The sequence below is a fragment of the Cyprinodon tularosa genome, unplaced genomic scaffold (assembly GCF_016077235.1).
Source record: "Cyprinodon tularosa strain WSP-4 unplaced genomic scaffold, ASM1607723v1 ctg70, whole genome shotgun sequence".
Lineage (NCBI taxonomy): Eukaryota > Metazoa > Chordata > Actinopteri > Cyprinodontiformes > Cyprinodontidae > Cyprinodon > Cyprinodon tularosa.
This window is the reverse complement of record NW_024039452.1, coordinates 290,453-307,061: the sequence shown is the minus strand read 5'-3', so window position 1 is coordinate 307,061 and position 16,609 is coordinate 290,453.

Sequence of the window (16,609 nt, the reverse complement as noted above, 5' to 3'; positions counted from 1 at the left end):
TCTCAGTAGATCATGTTGAAGACTTTTCATCAAATAAAATCATATAGGCCTACTGCTTAAATCCTGTAATTATTTTAGTCATTCACACTCAAATAAATTAAAAAAACTTAAGTTGAACTAGAAAAAGCTGTTTCTGAGAAACAGCAAAGTGGGAATGCTTTTTTATGCTGAATGAAAAAAGAAAAATTAGCTAAAGAAACTGTATAACGTAAAAGAGGTACAAATTAGCTGAAGAACATATCAAAATGTGATAGGAAGTAATCAGAAACTTTAAACAGCAGAAACCAGTAGAATCATCTGAAGATTTTGTAGGATAGAATCATTTGGCAAAATAATGGCAGAAACACACTCATCTTAAAAGCAAAACATTTAAAGTTGATTAACCAGAAGAAAAAGTCCAAAAGTATCTGTTTACCTGGAAGTTGACAGAAGTAAAGCATCTGCTTACGATGTTAGCAGATGCTTTATTACAGTGGAAACGTTAGAGCTTCATTAAGAAATGTGCACTTAGGTGTGTTGTCAACAGGCCTTGGTAGTGTAATTTGAAGAAATTGGTTGAGTTCGGGTCATAGCTATGAACCATACGGCACAATAAATGAGTGTGCATAAGGAAGAGGCTTTTATTTTATCAGTCCCCATAGTCTTATTTTGAAAGTCTACCATGGCTTTGCGTCAAGGGAAGGGTCATGCCCAGCAGTGATAAAGAATCAATTTCTAAATGTGAAATCACTGGTTTTCCATGTAATTTGGTAAATAGATGCTGTATTAGAGCGTAAATGGGAGACTTTTATCGTGAAATTTGCTCTGGGGTGTGTTTTGAAAAGGTCCCTAGAGTCTAATAGAAACTAGTTGGTGGAGTTCGAGTCACAATGCTGAGCCATTTGCATCAATTAATACACCAGTATAATATAGAGCCTTTTATTTTGTAGGGTACCTGTAGTCTTATTTTGAGAGTCTAGCAGGGTTGTGTGTTGAGAAAAAGGTCAGACCCAGCAATGATACTTGATGACTTTCCAGTCATTAAATCACTCTTTTCCCCATTGCCTCCCTGGCAATGGGAGGCTTTTATTTTGAAATTTTCTGTGGGGTTTATTTTGAAAAGCCCCCTAAGGTCTAATTTCTAAAAAGGGGCTGAGTTTGTGGCATAATGTTGAGCCATATGCTGCAACAAATATATGAGTGTAATGTAGAGGCTTTTATTTTGTAGGGTCCGTGGAGTCTTATTTTGAAAGTCTATCAGGGTTGAGTGTCAAGGGAAGGGTCATGCCAGTAGTCATATAGCATCCTTTTCCAAATGTTAAATCAGTGTTGTCTCCCTCCATTAAATTAATATGTGCTGTATAAAGTGGCAGAGGTAGGCATTCCCTTTGAAGCTCGGTTACCTTGAGGATGCTTAAAGAGCCTGTCAGTGACAGAGAGAAAAGCGCAGTACTATTGTTCCTTCGCTCTCAGGCTTTTTTGAATGGGAAAAACAGCTCTGAACAAATGAGTGCTGAAGGCAAACCGTAAATGGTATCTAAAAAATTCTTTCAATCTAAGCAACAGCTATCCCTTGTCTCCAACAGCAGTAACTTTCATGGATCTCGCTCATTCACAACTTTAATGGGAAGGAGAAATAAAAAGGTGTGTCACACCTGCTCCTCTCAATAATATGTAGATTCTTGTTAGAACTGAGCTCTCAAAAGCCAAACCAACCCTCCAAACAAACCAGTGGTGAGCCAAAACCGTAAATGGTTTCCAAAAAATTTTTTCCGTCTAAGTGACAGCTATCCCTTGTGTCCGATTGGGATAACATTCATGTCTGTAGCTCTTTCAAAACCCTAATGGGAAGAGAAACAAAATGGTTTGTCCCACCTTCTCGTCTGATTGGATTACATGCGCACCTCAGGTTCACTGAGCTTCCAGGTGCTGAAAAACCCCCACAAACAAGTGGTGAGCCAAAGGTGTATAGGGTATTCAAAAACTTCTTTTACTATGGGTGTCAGCTATCCCTCGGCTTCGATTGTGCCAAATGTCATGTTCCTACTAAAGACTATTTGGCCATGGTGACGATGTAAAAATGTGTTTTTTCCTAGTCTGAGGATTTTTCTCACCATCAACGTTTTTGTATACCTGAAAAAGTCAACTAAACAGCTAAGATATAAATGATATTGAAAAAAATCCTTCAATGTAAGTGCAAGTAGAGTCTGAAGATGTTCTACACCAAGTTTCATGTTTGTACATCAAACAGTTTAGCAATGGCAGCGATACGAAAATATGTGTCGTTTTGGATTTTTGTCTGTGATTTTTGGAAAGTCTCTCATTGGATTTCTATTGGGGAAGTGGGGACTTATTCGTGGTCTACGGCAAACTGTAGGAAAACTGTAAATCCCACACAAATGAGGATTACATTTCCTGAGTCCTGACCAAAATACTTATGTTTTGATGTATAATTTTTCTACATAGAGTGAAAAATGAGTGAGTGAGTTGAAGCTGTTTGGCATGAGTGAAATGTTTGAAAACCCTAGAGTGACCACACTCTAGAAGCTGAACATTCCGTCCGTAGACTTCCATTATAAATGTGAAAATCTGTAAAAATTCTTTAAACGTTTGAAGCTTCATTGAAGCAAACCTGTAAAAGTTGGCAAAAAGCTGAGTTAAACAGTAATAGCAGAAAGATCCGGAAACATTTTAAAAGTTGAATGGTGTTTCTAGCTGAAAGTATGCTGAAGTAGTTAAAGGTCAAAGATGGTGAAGTTTTATCTGAATTTAGCTAAAATCTAAGAATTCTTAATGCATTTCAATGGGACAAAAAAAAAAAAAAAACACAGAAAAAGCTGAATATCGGAAAAAAATATATATATATCTTTACCAAAAGACATAGCAGCATTCTCCTGAACAAGCTGAGCATTTTGATACAATAATTGTTGAAATTGGTTGAAAACTTATGCATTCCCACTTGATTATTTATTCTTTTGTGGATATTAAAAATATTGTGTTGCTATAACTTGTTTGTCAATTTAAAATGCTTTTCATGTTTGAATATTTTTTTCTATATCATCATCAGTCACTTTGCTTTATAATAGAAGTGGATTAGTTTTTTATTATGTTCAATCAAAACCAATAGCTCTGCTAAAGTTGTCCTTAGTCCCATATAAAAGTGGAACCTTTGTTCTATGCCATCTGCTCAGTCTTATCCACCTGTATCTTTAGCTATCTTGCAGTCAGGTGACCAAAGTTCCATTCAGTGGAAAGGCTGATCTGGGATCAGTGACTGTTTCCATGGTGATAGATATGACATCATCAGTCTAAAATTCTATAAATAATTCTAGAAGCCTAGTCTAGTGCACAGTCCAGACACATTCTTGAGAGAACAGTTTCACTTAGCAGCACCTTGTTAAAAAAAAGACAATGGAGAATATTGGAGCCAATCAACCTTCTAACGTCTTCCAAAGGTTTAACAAGGTCCTGAGCCAAGAAAATGAGGCTTTGCAGCAGGAAATTATGGAGCTGAAGGACAAACTTCAGCAAGCTGAAGACAAAATACAAGCGCAGATGAGGTCAACCTGCTGCCACACAAAAGAGAAACACCAGAAGGAACTCATTAACTTACAAATGAAATATGAAGACCAAATTTTCCACCTCAACATTAAATACGAGTTTGAAATGCGTTTGGCTGAACTGAGGTTGGAGAAAGCTGAGACAGAGCTTCAAAAAGAAAAGCACCTCAGATTTGAAAGTGAATATAAAAAACTGGAAGCTCTGGAGATCACACAGGCACTTTCCGACAAACTCCAAAAATTGGAGATGTCCAAAGGGTTTTCAGAGAGACGTGAGATGCATAATACCATCAGAGAGCTGCAAGAAAAGCTAGAAAAAGAAAGAGAGCTGAGGTTGAACGCAGAGACTACAACCTTTGAACAGTTAGAGGCTTTGTTCGAAGAAACGGACAAAAATATTAAGATAGAGCAAGATCTTCGAATCCAAGTAGAGGCAGAAAAACAGGAGGCTACAGCGATCATACAGATACTCTTCAACAAACTAAAAGATATAGAGAAAAGATTTCAGGAGGGTTCAGCTTCTGTGAAACTGGGTGACCTGGACATAATGAACCTGGACATTCAACAACTGGAAGAAGAGCTTAAAAAAAAGAGCAAAGTAGGGCTCCAGGCAGAAAAATGGAAACTAAAAGAAACTCAGAGCAAATCCAAGGAGGACGAACAGAAAAAACTTCAACATGACATCCAGCAGCTGGAAACGTTGCTCCAAGAAGAGAAAAGATTGAGGCTCCAAGCAGAAACTGAAATCTCTAATCATGTAGAAAGCGTCAGCGCTTTGTGTCAAGAACTTAATCAAGAAGTCATAAGGGTACGAGCCTCTTTGGAGAGAAGTGAGGCAGAAAGGCTGAAGGCTGTGGAGAAAAGCCAGACCCTTCTCAGGAAACTAGAGATCAGGGATGATCACTAATACCATCAAGATTACATCCAAAAGTTTAACCTGGAGATTCATCAACTGGAAGAACAGCTTCAAGCAAAAGAGGAAAGTAGGGCTCCAGGCAGAAAAACGGAAACTAAAAGAAACTTAGAGCACATCCAAGGGGAACGAACAGAAAAAACTTCAACATGACATCCAGCAGCTGGAAACGTTGCTCCAAGAAGAGAAAAGATTGAGGCTCGAAACAGAAACTGAAATCTCTAATCATGTAGAAAGCGTCAGCGCTTTGTGTCAAGAACTTAATTAAGAAGTCATAAGGGTACGAGCCTCTTTGGAGAGAAGGGAGGCAGAAAGGCTGAAGGCTGTGGAGAAAAGCCAGACCCTTCTCAGGAAACTAGAGATCAGGGATGATCACTAATACCATCAAGATTACATCCAATAGTTGAAGCTGGACATTCAACAACTGCAAGAAGAGCTTCAAGAAAAGAGGAAAGTAGGGATCCAGGCAGAAAAACGGAAACTAAAAGAAACTCAGAGCACATCCAAGGAGGTCGACCAGAAAAAACTTCAACATGACATCCAGCAGCTGGAAACGTTGCTCCAAGAAGAGAAAAGATTGAGGCTCCAAACAGAAACTGAAATCTCTAATCATGTAGAAAGCGTCAGCGCTTTGTGTCAAGAACTTAATTAAGAAGTCATAAGGGTACGAGCCTCTTTGGAGAGAAGGGAGGCAGAAAGGCTGAAGGCAGTGGAGAAAAGCCAGACCCTTTTAAGGAAACTAGAGATCAGGGATGATCACTAATACCATCAAGATTACATCCAATAGTTTAACCTGGACATTCAACAACTGGAAGAACAGCTTCAAGAAAAGAGGAAAGTAGGGCTCCAGGCAGAAAAACTGAAACTAAAAGAAACACAGAGCACATCCAAGGAGGTCGACCAGAAAAAATTTGAACATGACATCCAGCAGCTGGAAACGTTGCTCCAAGAAGAGAAAAGATTGAGGCTCCAAGCAGAAACTGAAATCTCTAATCATGTAGAAAGCGTCAGCGCTTTGTGTCAAGAACTTAATCAAGAAGTCATAAGGGTACGAGCCTCTTTGGAGAGAAGGGAGGCAGAAAGGCTGAAGGCTGTGGAGAAAAGCCAGACCCTTCTCAGGAAACTAGAGATCAGGGATGATCACTAATACCATCAAGATTACATCCAATAGGTTAACCTGGAGATTCAACAACTGGAAGAAGAGCTTCAAGAAAGGAGGAAAGTAGGGCTCCAGGCAGCAAAACGTAAACTAAAAGAAACTCAGAGCACATCCAAGGAGGTCGACCAGAAAAAATTTCAACATGACATCCAGCAGTTGGAAACGTTGCTCTAAGAAGAGAAAAGTTTGAGGTTTCAAGCAGAAACTGAAATCTCTAATCATGTAGAAAGCGTCAGCGCTTTGTGTCAAGAACTTAATTAAGAAGTCATAAGGGTACGAGCCTCTTTGGAGAGAAGGGAGGCAGAAAGGCTGAAGGCTGTGGAAAAAAGCCAGACCCTTCTCAGGAAACTAGAGATCAGGGATGATCACTAATACCATCAAGATTACATCCAATAGTTTAACCTGGACATTCAACAACTGGAAGAACAGCTTCAAGAAAAGAGGAAAGTAGGGATCCAGGCAGAAAAACGGAAACTAAAAGAAACACAGAGCACATCCAAGGAGGTCAAACAGAAAAAATTTGAACATGACATCCAGCAGCTGGAAACGTTGCTCCAAGAAGAGAAAAGATTGAGGCTCCAAGCAGAAACTGAAATCTCTAATCATGTAGAAAGCGTCAGCGCTTTGTGTCAAGAACTTAATCAAGAAGTCATAAGGGTACGAGTCTCTTTGCAGAGAAGTGAGGCAGAAAGGCTGAAAGCTGTGGAGAAAAGCCAGACCCTTCTCAGGAAACTAAAGATCAGGGATGATCACTAATACCATCAAGATTACATCCAATAGTTTAACCTGGACATTCAACAACTGGAAGAACAGCTTCAAGCAAAAGAGGAAAGTAGGGCTCCAGGCAGAAAAACGGAAACTAAAAGAAACTCAGAGCACATCCAAGGAGGACAAACTGAAAAAACTTCAACATGACATCCAGCAGCTGGAAACGTTGCTCCAAGAAGAGAAAAGATTGAGGCTCCAAACAGAAACTGAAATCTCCAATCATGTAGAAAGCGTCAGCGCTTTGTGTCAAGAACTTAATTAAGAAGTCATAAGGGTACCAGCCCTTTTTGGAGAGAAGTGAGGCAGAAAGGCTGAAGGCTGTGGACAAAAGCCAGACCCTTCTCAGGAAACTAGAGATCAGGGATGATCACTAATACCATCAAGATTACATCCAATAGTTTAACCTGGAGATTCAACAACTGGAAGAACAGCTTCAAGCAAAAGAGGAAAGTAGGGCTCCAGGCAGAAAAACGGAAATTAAAAGAAACTCAGAGCACATCCAAGGAGGACGAACAGAAAATACTTCAACATGACATCCAGCAGCTGGAAACGTTGCTCCAAGAAGAGAAAAGACTGAGGCTCCAAACAGAAATTTAAATCTCTAATCATGTAAAAAGCTTCAGCGCTTTGTGTCAAGAACTTAATCAAGAAGTCATAAGGGTACGAGCCTCTTTGGACAGAAGTGAGGCAGAAAGGCTGAAGGCTGTGGAGAAAAGCCAGACCCTTCTCAGGAAACTAGAGATCAGGGATGATCACTAATACCATCAAGATTACATCCAATAGTTTAACCTGGACTTTCAACAACTGGAAGAACAGCTTCAAGAAAAGAGGAAGGTAGGGATCCAGGTAGAAAAACGGAAACTAAAAGAAACACAGAGCACATACAAGGAGGTCGACCAGAAAAAATTTCAACATGACATCCAGCAGTTGGAAACGTTGCTCCAAGAAGAGAAAAGTTTGAGGCCCCAAGCAGAAACCGAAATCTCTAATCATGTAGAAAGCGTCAGCGCTTTGTGTCAAGAACTTAATCAAGAAGTCATAAGGGTACGAGCCTCTTTGGAGAGAAGGGAGGCAGAAAGGCTGAAGGCTGTGGAGAAAAGCCAGACCCTTCTCAGGAAACTAGAGATCAGGGATGATCACTAATACCATCAATATTACATCCAATAGGTTAACCTGGACTTTCAACAACTGGAAGAACAGCTTCAAGAAAAGAGGAAAGTAGGGCTCCAGGCAGAAAAACGGAAACTAAAAGAAACACAAAGCACATACAAGGAGGTCGACCAGAAAAAATTTCAACATGACATCCAGCAGTTGGAAACGTTGCTCCAAGAAGAGAAACGTTTGAGGCCCCAAGCAGAAACCGAAATCTCTAATCATGTAGAAAGCGTCAGCACTTTGTGTCAAGAACTTAATCAAGAAGTCATAAGGGTACGAGCCTCTTTGGAGAGAAGTGAGGCAGAAAGGCTGAAGGCTGTGGAGAAAAGCCAGACCCTTCTCAGGAAACTAGAGATCAGGGATGATCACTAATACCATCAAGATTACATCCAATAGTTTAACCTGGACATTCAACAACTGCAAGAAGAGCTTCAAGAAAAGAGGAAAGTAGGGCTCCAGGCAGAAAAACGGAAACTAAAAGAAACTCAGAGCACATCCAAGGAGGTCGACCAGAAAAAAATTCAACATGACATCCAGCAGTTGGAAATGTTGCTCCAAGAAGAGAAAAGTTTGAGGCCCCAAGCAGAAACCGAAATCTTTAATCATGTAGAAAGTGTCGCCACTTTGTGTCAAGAACTTAATCAAGAAGTCATAAGGGTACGAGTCTCTTTGAACAGAAGTGAGGCAGAAAGGCTGAAGGCTGTGCAGAAAAGCCAGACCCTTCTCAGGAAACTAGAGATCAGGGATGATCACTAATACCATCAAGCATAACAGTGTCATATCTGTTTTGTTGACCAACAAGTTAGTTAGCTCTACCATTTAAGGGAAGCTCACTTTCTTGTAAAATTGCACGCTCATTTTTTTTAAAGTTTGAAAAAATAAAAGAATAAAACTGCCTGAGTATCTTTTAAGGTTACTTTGCCGGTCCCAAGCCCGGATAAAAGAGGAGGGTTGAATGGAGAGCGAGAAATTTCACAACACAAAACCAAGAAATACGTAAATGGCTTATGGCAAATTTCCAACAAAACTGAAACATTGATTGTGCATCCAATGAAAAAACCCAGGAATTTGAAATTTCACACTGCAGCCTAGATAATAATTACTAATTGATTTATTGATCTCACATTGGAGAAATTTTCCTCATTTAACCCATCCCCTTGGGGATCAGTGGGCTGCCATCGTGCGGCGCCCAGGGAGCAGTGTGGAGTTAAGGGTCGATATTCAGGAACCCAGAGTGGAGGCTGTTGGGATCGAACCGGATACTTGCAACGTTCTCAGAGCACAAGCGCACTGCCCTAACCACAAGACCAACACTCCCCCAAAAGTGCCAATATGCCACCAGTATTTCATCTTTTCATAATAATCTTCTTTTCAAATGCAACCAGTGTCTAAAGTCTAGAGGCGGCCTGAAAATATTGGGTTTATTTACCTGCGTAAAGACTGAGAGGAGAGAAGAACCTAGCGGATGAGAAAATGAGAAATATTGTTGAGTGCTTCAATGAAAATTTGTGTACATCTAAACATAGAGATGTGTTTTTTTTTTAAATGGTCAAGTTAGTCATACAATTAAAACTAGAAATAGCTGTTTCGGAGAAACAGCCAGTGAGAATGCTTCTGCTGAATGAAAAAAGCTGAAATTACCTGAAGAACATATGAAAATGTGATAGGAAGTCATCAGAAACTTCAAACTGCAGAAAACAATTGAATCATCTGAAGATTTTGTAGGGTAGAATCATTTGGCAGTAAAATGGCAGAAACAGACTCATCTTAAAAGCTGCACAGCCAAACCATACATGATATCAACAAATGTCTTGAAAGTGGGCACTAGAAGGGTCTTAACATAATGTCTCCAAAGTTTCTTGAAAATTTTTAAAGAAATTTTGAAGGGGGGGGGGGGTCACCTACTGCCCAGAAATATGTCAGGTGTATTATGAATTAGCAGCAAACAGAAAAGCTCAATTCCTGTCCAGAAAGAGAGCAGAATGAAGCCAAAGTTCACAGCATAGGCTGAATAGTATTAACTTAGCTGAATCAGAAAAGAAATTATAAAGAAAAACTTGAATCTTCTCTGGTTGAACAAAAAAGGAAAAGCTTAAGGATGGGAAATAAAATGTTGAGGAAGATGGTATTGAATAAGTATCAGAATTTTGAAATCATATGTGGAAATGTCAAGACTTGGCAAAACTATTTGAAATGATTTAAAATGTGTCGGTTGATCAGCATAAAGAAAACAGTGTCATCCTTAGAGGATTGAAAATCTACAAACCTATGTGCAAGACTGACCATGAGAAGCAGAGGAAGGACAGAGAGAGAAGCTTATAGAAAGAGAGCTAATACCACTTAAGGAGCTGAATTTATCAAAACAAACTAACCTGCATGTTACGAGCCGCTGTGGTGATGAAAGCACCGTTAGCAGGCTTAGGCTGCATGTTACGAGGTTAGCAGATGCTTTATTACGGTGTAAATCTTAGAACATTAATAAGAAATATGCACTGAGGTGTGTGGTCAACAGGCCTTGGTAGTGTAATTTGAAGAAATTGGTTGAGGTTGGGTCATAGCTACGAGCCATACGGCACAATGAATGAGTGTGTGTAAGGAAGAGGCTTTTATTTTGTAGAGTCCCTTTAGTCTTATTTCGAAAGTCTATCATGGATGTGTGTCAAGGTAAGGGTCGTGCCCAGCAGTGATATAGAATCCATTTCTAAATGTGAAATCACTGGTTTTCCATATTATTGGGTGAATAGATGCTGTATTAGAGCATAAATGGGAGACTTTTATTGTGAAATTCGCTCTGGGGTATGTTTTGAAAAGGTCCCTAGATTCTAATAGAAACAAGCTGGTAGAGTTTGGGTCATAATGCTGAGCCATTTGCATCAATTAATACACAAGTATAATATAGAGGCTTTTATTGTGTAGGGTCACTGGAGTCTTATTTTGAAATTCTAGCAGGGTTGTGTGTTGAGAAAAGAGTCAGACCCAGCAGTGATACTTGATGACTTTCCAGTCTTTAAATTATTTTCCCCTGTTATTAGGGCAGTAGATGAAGTGGCAATGGGAGGCTTTTATTTTGAAATTTGCTGTGGGGTGGGTTTTGAAAAGCCCCCTTGAGTGTAATTTTAAAAAAGTGGTTGAGTTTGGCTCATAATGTTGAGTCATATGCTGGGAAAAAAAAAAATGAGTTCAATGTAGAGGCTTTTATTTTGTAGGGTCCGCAGAGTCTTATTTTGAAAGTCTATCAGGGTTGCGTGTGAAGGGAAGGGTCATTGCCAGTAGTCATATAGTATCCATTTCCAAATGTTAAATCAGTGTTGTCTCCCTCCATTAGATTAAAATGTGCTGTTTAAAGTGGCAGAGGCAAAATCCCTTTGAAGCTTGGTTACCTTGACAACGCTTCACGAGCCTGTCAGCGACAGAGAGAAAAGCGCAGAAAGAAACACAGCACAGCTCCTTTGTTCTCAGGCTTTTTTGAATGGGAAAATCAGCTCAGAACAAACGAGTGCTGAAGACAAACCGTAAATGGTATCTAAAAAATTATTTCAGTCTAAGCGACAGCTATTCTTTGTCTCCGATTTGGGTAACTTTCATGGCTGTAGCTCATTCACAACCTTAATGGGAAGGAGAAATAAAAAGGTTTGTCACTCCTGCTGGTCTCATTAAATAACATGCAGCTCCATGGTAGAGCAGAGCTCTCACAAGCAAAACTTCCCCTCCAAATAAACGAGCGTTGAGCCAAAACCGTAAAAGGTATTCAAAAAATTATTTCACTATTGGTGTCACCCATCCTTCGGCTTCGACTGTGCCAACTTTCATGTTTCTACTAAAAACTATTTGGCCACGGTGACGATGTAAAAATATGTTTTTTCTGAGTATGAGGATTTTTCTCAGAGTCAACGTTTTCCTATGCCCGAACAAGTCAGCTAAACAGTAAACCATAAATGATATTGAAAAAATTCCTTCAATGTGAGTGCTGAAAATGTTCTATACCAAGTTTCATGTTTGTACATCAAACAGTTTAGAAATGGCAGCGATACGAAAATATCTGTCGTTTTGGATTTTCGGATGTGATTTTTGGGAAGTCTCTCATTGGATTTCTATTGGGGAAGTGTGGACTTATTCGTGGTCTGGGCCAAACTGCAGGAAAACCGTAAATCACACACAAATGAGGGTTACATTTCCTGAATCCTGAAAAATCCCTACGTTTTGATGTAAAATTTTTTTCAAATGAGTGCAAAATGAGGGAGTGAGAAGAATTTGTTCGGAAAAACCAGTACAGCTCAAAAGCTAGAGCACGCACTCTAGCAGTTGAAGAATTCCGTCCATAGACTTCCATTATAAATCTGAAAATCTTTAAATGTCTTTTAAAATTTGAAGCTTCACTGAAGAAAAACTGTAAAAGTTAGCAAAAAGGCGAGCTAAACAGTAATAGCAGAAAGATACGGAAACATTTTAAAAGTTGAATGGTGTTTCTAGCTGAAAGTATGCTGAGGTAGTTAAAGATGATGAAGTTTTAGCCGCAATTTGCTAAAATGTAAGAATTCTACATGCATTTCAATGGGACAAAAAAAAACGCAGAAATACAAAAAATATCTTTACCAAAAGACATAACAGGATTCTCCTGAACAAGCTGAATGTTTTTGTTGGGATCTGGGGATGTACCACCTTTCTCCAGCAGAGTGCGCCGTGGGTCTCCTGGGTTGGAGCCCTCCAGCACACCTGGAGCTCGTCAGCCCATCAGGAGACCTTCCCTACATAAGCAGCTGCCAGACCTTCCTTCAACGCCGCAGTGTTGACCTAGTTTGGTTAGCAAACCTGAGCCTCTGTTACCTGACTGAATCTTTGTTATCTCAATAAGAGAAACCTGATTCTAATCTGCCTCTGTCTTTGCTCACAGGAAACCTGTCTCAAGTCTGAAGCTTTGGATGAGCTTAACCTGCCTGCCAGCCCTGGTGAGCCAAACCTGAAGATTCCAATCTGGATTTCTCCTGCTGCTCTCAGAGAAGAGCTGGAAACTGATCAAGGTCTGCCATTCAAAGTCAGAAGCTAGACGCTGCTGCTGCTTGTGCACTCTGCTGAACCAACAGTCTCTGGACCCAACGGTTCCCTCTCTCACAAGTTAAGCCTGGACTTCTTCAAGGTAGACTCTGAATTATCCAAAGACTCAATTAATCATCTGACTGCCTGGCTAATCAAACTGTCCATCTCTGCAGACACCAGTGAACCCAACCCGGATCAGTACCTGAACCAGTTCATGTCTTTGTGTGAAAACCTATTTCAATAAACTCTGTTAAACTTTTACTCAGCCTCGGTTTGTGTTCTGCATGTGGGTTTAGTCTTAAACCAATCATGACAGTTTTGATACCAAAATTGTTGAAATCGGTTGAAAACTGCGGGACTAGTTAGTGTCAGAAAAATAAAAAGTGAACAACAATAAGTGGGAACGCATAAGCATTCCCACTTGACTATGTAATCTCAGAGTGTTTTATTATTGGCCTTGAATGAATGTAGTGTACTGCAAAAATGTAAAATAAGTTGATAATTTTTTCTTGAAAAAAGGGTAGTTTCCCATAAATTGTGATGGTAAGTAAGATGACCTGCTGAATGGAATAAAATTATTTAGATTCAAATAGGATAAAAAAACAACTCCATTATCTTTTAGCAGTATCTAATTATCTTAATTTAAATGCTAATGTGCTCCATTGTCCTCTAATAAAGGACAGATACACTTATTTGAAGAAGTAATAACTTACATATACTTTCACTATCAAAGTCTCACCATGCTATAAACATAACAAGAAAGGAATTGATATTCCTTAAAATATGAAAACAAGGAGAAGCATTTGATTATTACTTTGAAATTACAACTTAAAGATCTTCACAATTTTAGTTTCAGTCTCATGCAATGTGTTTATAACTAGTGCTTGATAATTAATTTTGGCTTAAAAAATACAGCAACTGGATACTCTTATTGGAAATAGGGAAATATTATAGATCAGTGTTTCAAATAACAATAACTGTTTAATTTGTCTTCGAAAGTCTTTATTAGCACATTAGTGATTCTATGATAATTGTAAGGTGGAGCCCAGACCTCACCCTGGAGGCAGGCCTGGAGGCAGGCCTTTAGGAACGTCTGGTGATTGTGTTACTCCTTGCAGGAGCTACCAGGCCAAGCCTGAATGAGTGATGAGAGGCCATTCCCCAGTGAGCCCTCTAACTCCAATGGGAACAGTGAGGGACTGGTGCAAATAGGATCTGGAAGCAGTCACAAGTGGAGGCAACTTGATCTCAGATGCTCAAACTGGCTATGGGGACATGCAAAGTCACCTTCATGGGGGGAAAGGAGCCTGAGCTTGCCCTGGAACTTGAGCAGGACTGACTAGAGATAGTCAGGTTCAGCTCCACACAAATCTGGGCTCTGGAGCCTAGTTTTTTGAGAGAGGCTCGACTCTATTTGTTAGAACTCACAAATTTGGACCGAGAATTCAGGCAGACAGAATCTGCGATTCGGCAGCTAGAACAAAAAAGGCAGTAATCTCTGGTTATAAAGTTCAGTCTGAGCCCAAAGGACGCAGCCCAGAGATTTCCAGGAGCCGAAGCCAAGAAAATAAGGCTGCTGAGCTGGCTGACGAGCAGAAGCCAGCATATGATGGAGAGCAGAAGGAGAAGCCAAAGTTGGTGTTGATGAGGTGAACAGAGGTCCACGCCAGAAGATCAGAAGATCGGAGATCCGAAAAGGTAACAAAGGGGTCCAGATCCAGGGTCGTAAGCAGGCAGAATCGAGTAGGAGTCTGAAGACAGGTCAGGCAAACACATCAGAACAGGGGCAGGCAAGCTGATAGGTCCAAGAAATTAGTCAGGATAAGGTTATCACAACAACACACTGGGTACGCTAGCGAACTCTTACCTACCACTCAAATAATTTGGCAATGATTGCTGTGGGTGGCCAGCTTAAAAAGAGACAGGAGCAGGTGGATGAGATGAACAGTAATGACAAAACTGGGCAGAGCTAGGCAGGTGAATGGAATGAACCATTATGCCATCAGTGCCAAGTCATCTAGAGGAACCTTGTTCAGACCTTGTAGACAAACATTGTATTTATACAGTCTGACCTTCAGCCCCATGTCTTGCACACTTGAGCAAAGAGAGGGGTAAAGTCACCGGTTACGATGGGGAGTTGGACACTGGGAGAAAAGGGAAACTGAGTAAATTCAGCAGGCCCAAGAGAGCAATAAGGGTCTCTATGAACACCTGGCAGAGCCCTTGGTTAAAGACATATTCAAGCCCCACTGTTGTGAAGGACTAGGGACTTTTCACATGACCAGTTGGGTGTCTTGCTGGCTGTCCATGCGTCAGGGGCGTGCAACCCTTGTGACTACACCTATGGAGTTAATTGGGGTGCGAGTCCGAGGGACGCATGCACACACATCAGTGGATGGAGAGACTGAGAGGTGAAAGGACCCCTTGTGTTCTGTGGACTTTTTTTGCCGTTTGGACGTTGTTGTGTGTTCATAAACTGTACATTTTGGCATTTCTTGTTTGTGGGTGAGCTGTTCATGCTAGTTTGTAGAATGTTGTAATTAATATATGCGTATGTCGCCAATGTTGCGTTTATGGCATGTAATGCGCTTACTGCGATTAAGTAAACAGTGAAGCGATAACTTTTTCTTGCCATGTAAAACGGAGATAAGGCTTCTAGTTGGATAATCTGTTTTGTTTTATATTACGGTATAGCATATTTCTGTAGTAGTGTCTAGTTAGCCATTGCCCACGTGTTCGTATATGATTAGCCATGCTTTGCTATTAATGATGTACTCACCATGCATATGTTTTTTAAGAGGCACTGTTATATTCAGTTTCCTAATAGAAAACACAACATTTATAACTTCAATGTTACAACTCAAGATACAACTTCAATAAATACTCTGGACCCGTTCATTATGCCTGCATTTTAATCAGATGCCCCACGGTGGCTCCTACAGAATCAGTACTTGGATCAATCAAAACACCCACCTCCAGAAGAGCTTTTCTCAGATTTCCAGTGAGGCTGGGGAAAGGGTTTCTGAGTGAACCATGTTCTTTGCCTCCATTTTCATTGTCTCTACAAAAACTGTTGTGATATGATTTGCAGTACCTGTTACGGTGGCAACTCCAAAACACAGTGGTAGAAACCAGTGCTAAGGGATACCATCAAACCAAAAAAGTAGTCTAGTTGAGCCTGGTTGACTGGCTGGGGACCTGAAGCGTTAAACGGGTACTACAAGGTGAGGTATGCTGCTGTCTGGCCAGTTGCAGAGGCAAAAACTTGGCCCTAAGAAGATTTCCATGAGGCCATAGAAAAGGACTATCCATCAGCCTTAAAGAGAATCTAGCCAACCAGCTCTGTTTAGATTGGGGTGGATTAGGTGGTGCCATTCAGGTCGCTGGGGAGTTATTCCTTCAAGGAGAAGACCTTTATCTTGGGGTCCTATTCAAGAGTGAGGTGAGAATGGAGATCAACAGTTGGCTTGGTATGTTTGGCACTGTAATGCGAAATTTTCCATGGTCTTGTGATGAAAACTAATATGAGCCAACAGGAAATCCACTCAAAATACTGGTTGTTATACGTCTTGCCCTCACCTAATGTAATGAAATCTGGATAGGATTTCAGACTATTGATGGAAAAATCGCATGAAGTTACACAACATATCCGAGTGACACATGTTTAGTGCACACCATAATTGGTTCATTTTTAATGTAGTATGGTTGCTTTCACAAGCTTTTTGTCATTCAGTGCCAAACGTTGCAGTACTTATAGCCAGATAAAATCCAAAAGCGCTGATGATGAAAATTGAACAAAGGTAAATGGTTAAACTTTTGAACTTTTCACAATAATCGGGCACAGGTTACCAGGTAGACAAGGCAAGAGGCAGATTTGTTGTCTAGGGTCAATGAAATTTTGCGGATCAATTCTGACAGGGCCAGAGGCTAACTTAAAGGTGCAGTAGGGGATCTTGGTAAAAGGTTCCAGCAAGCTATATTTTTGAACATACACAACCATGCCCCTCCCTTCGAACCCCTTGAAACCACGCCTTCAAAACA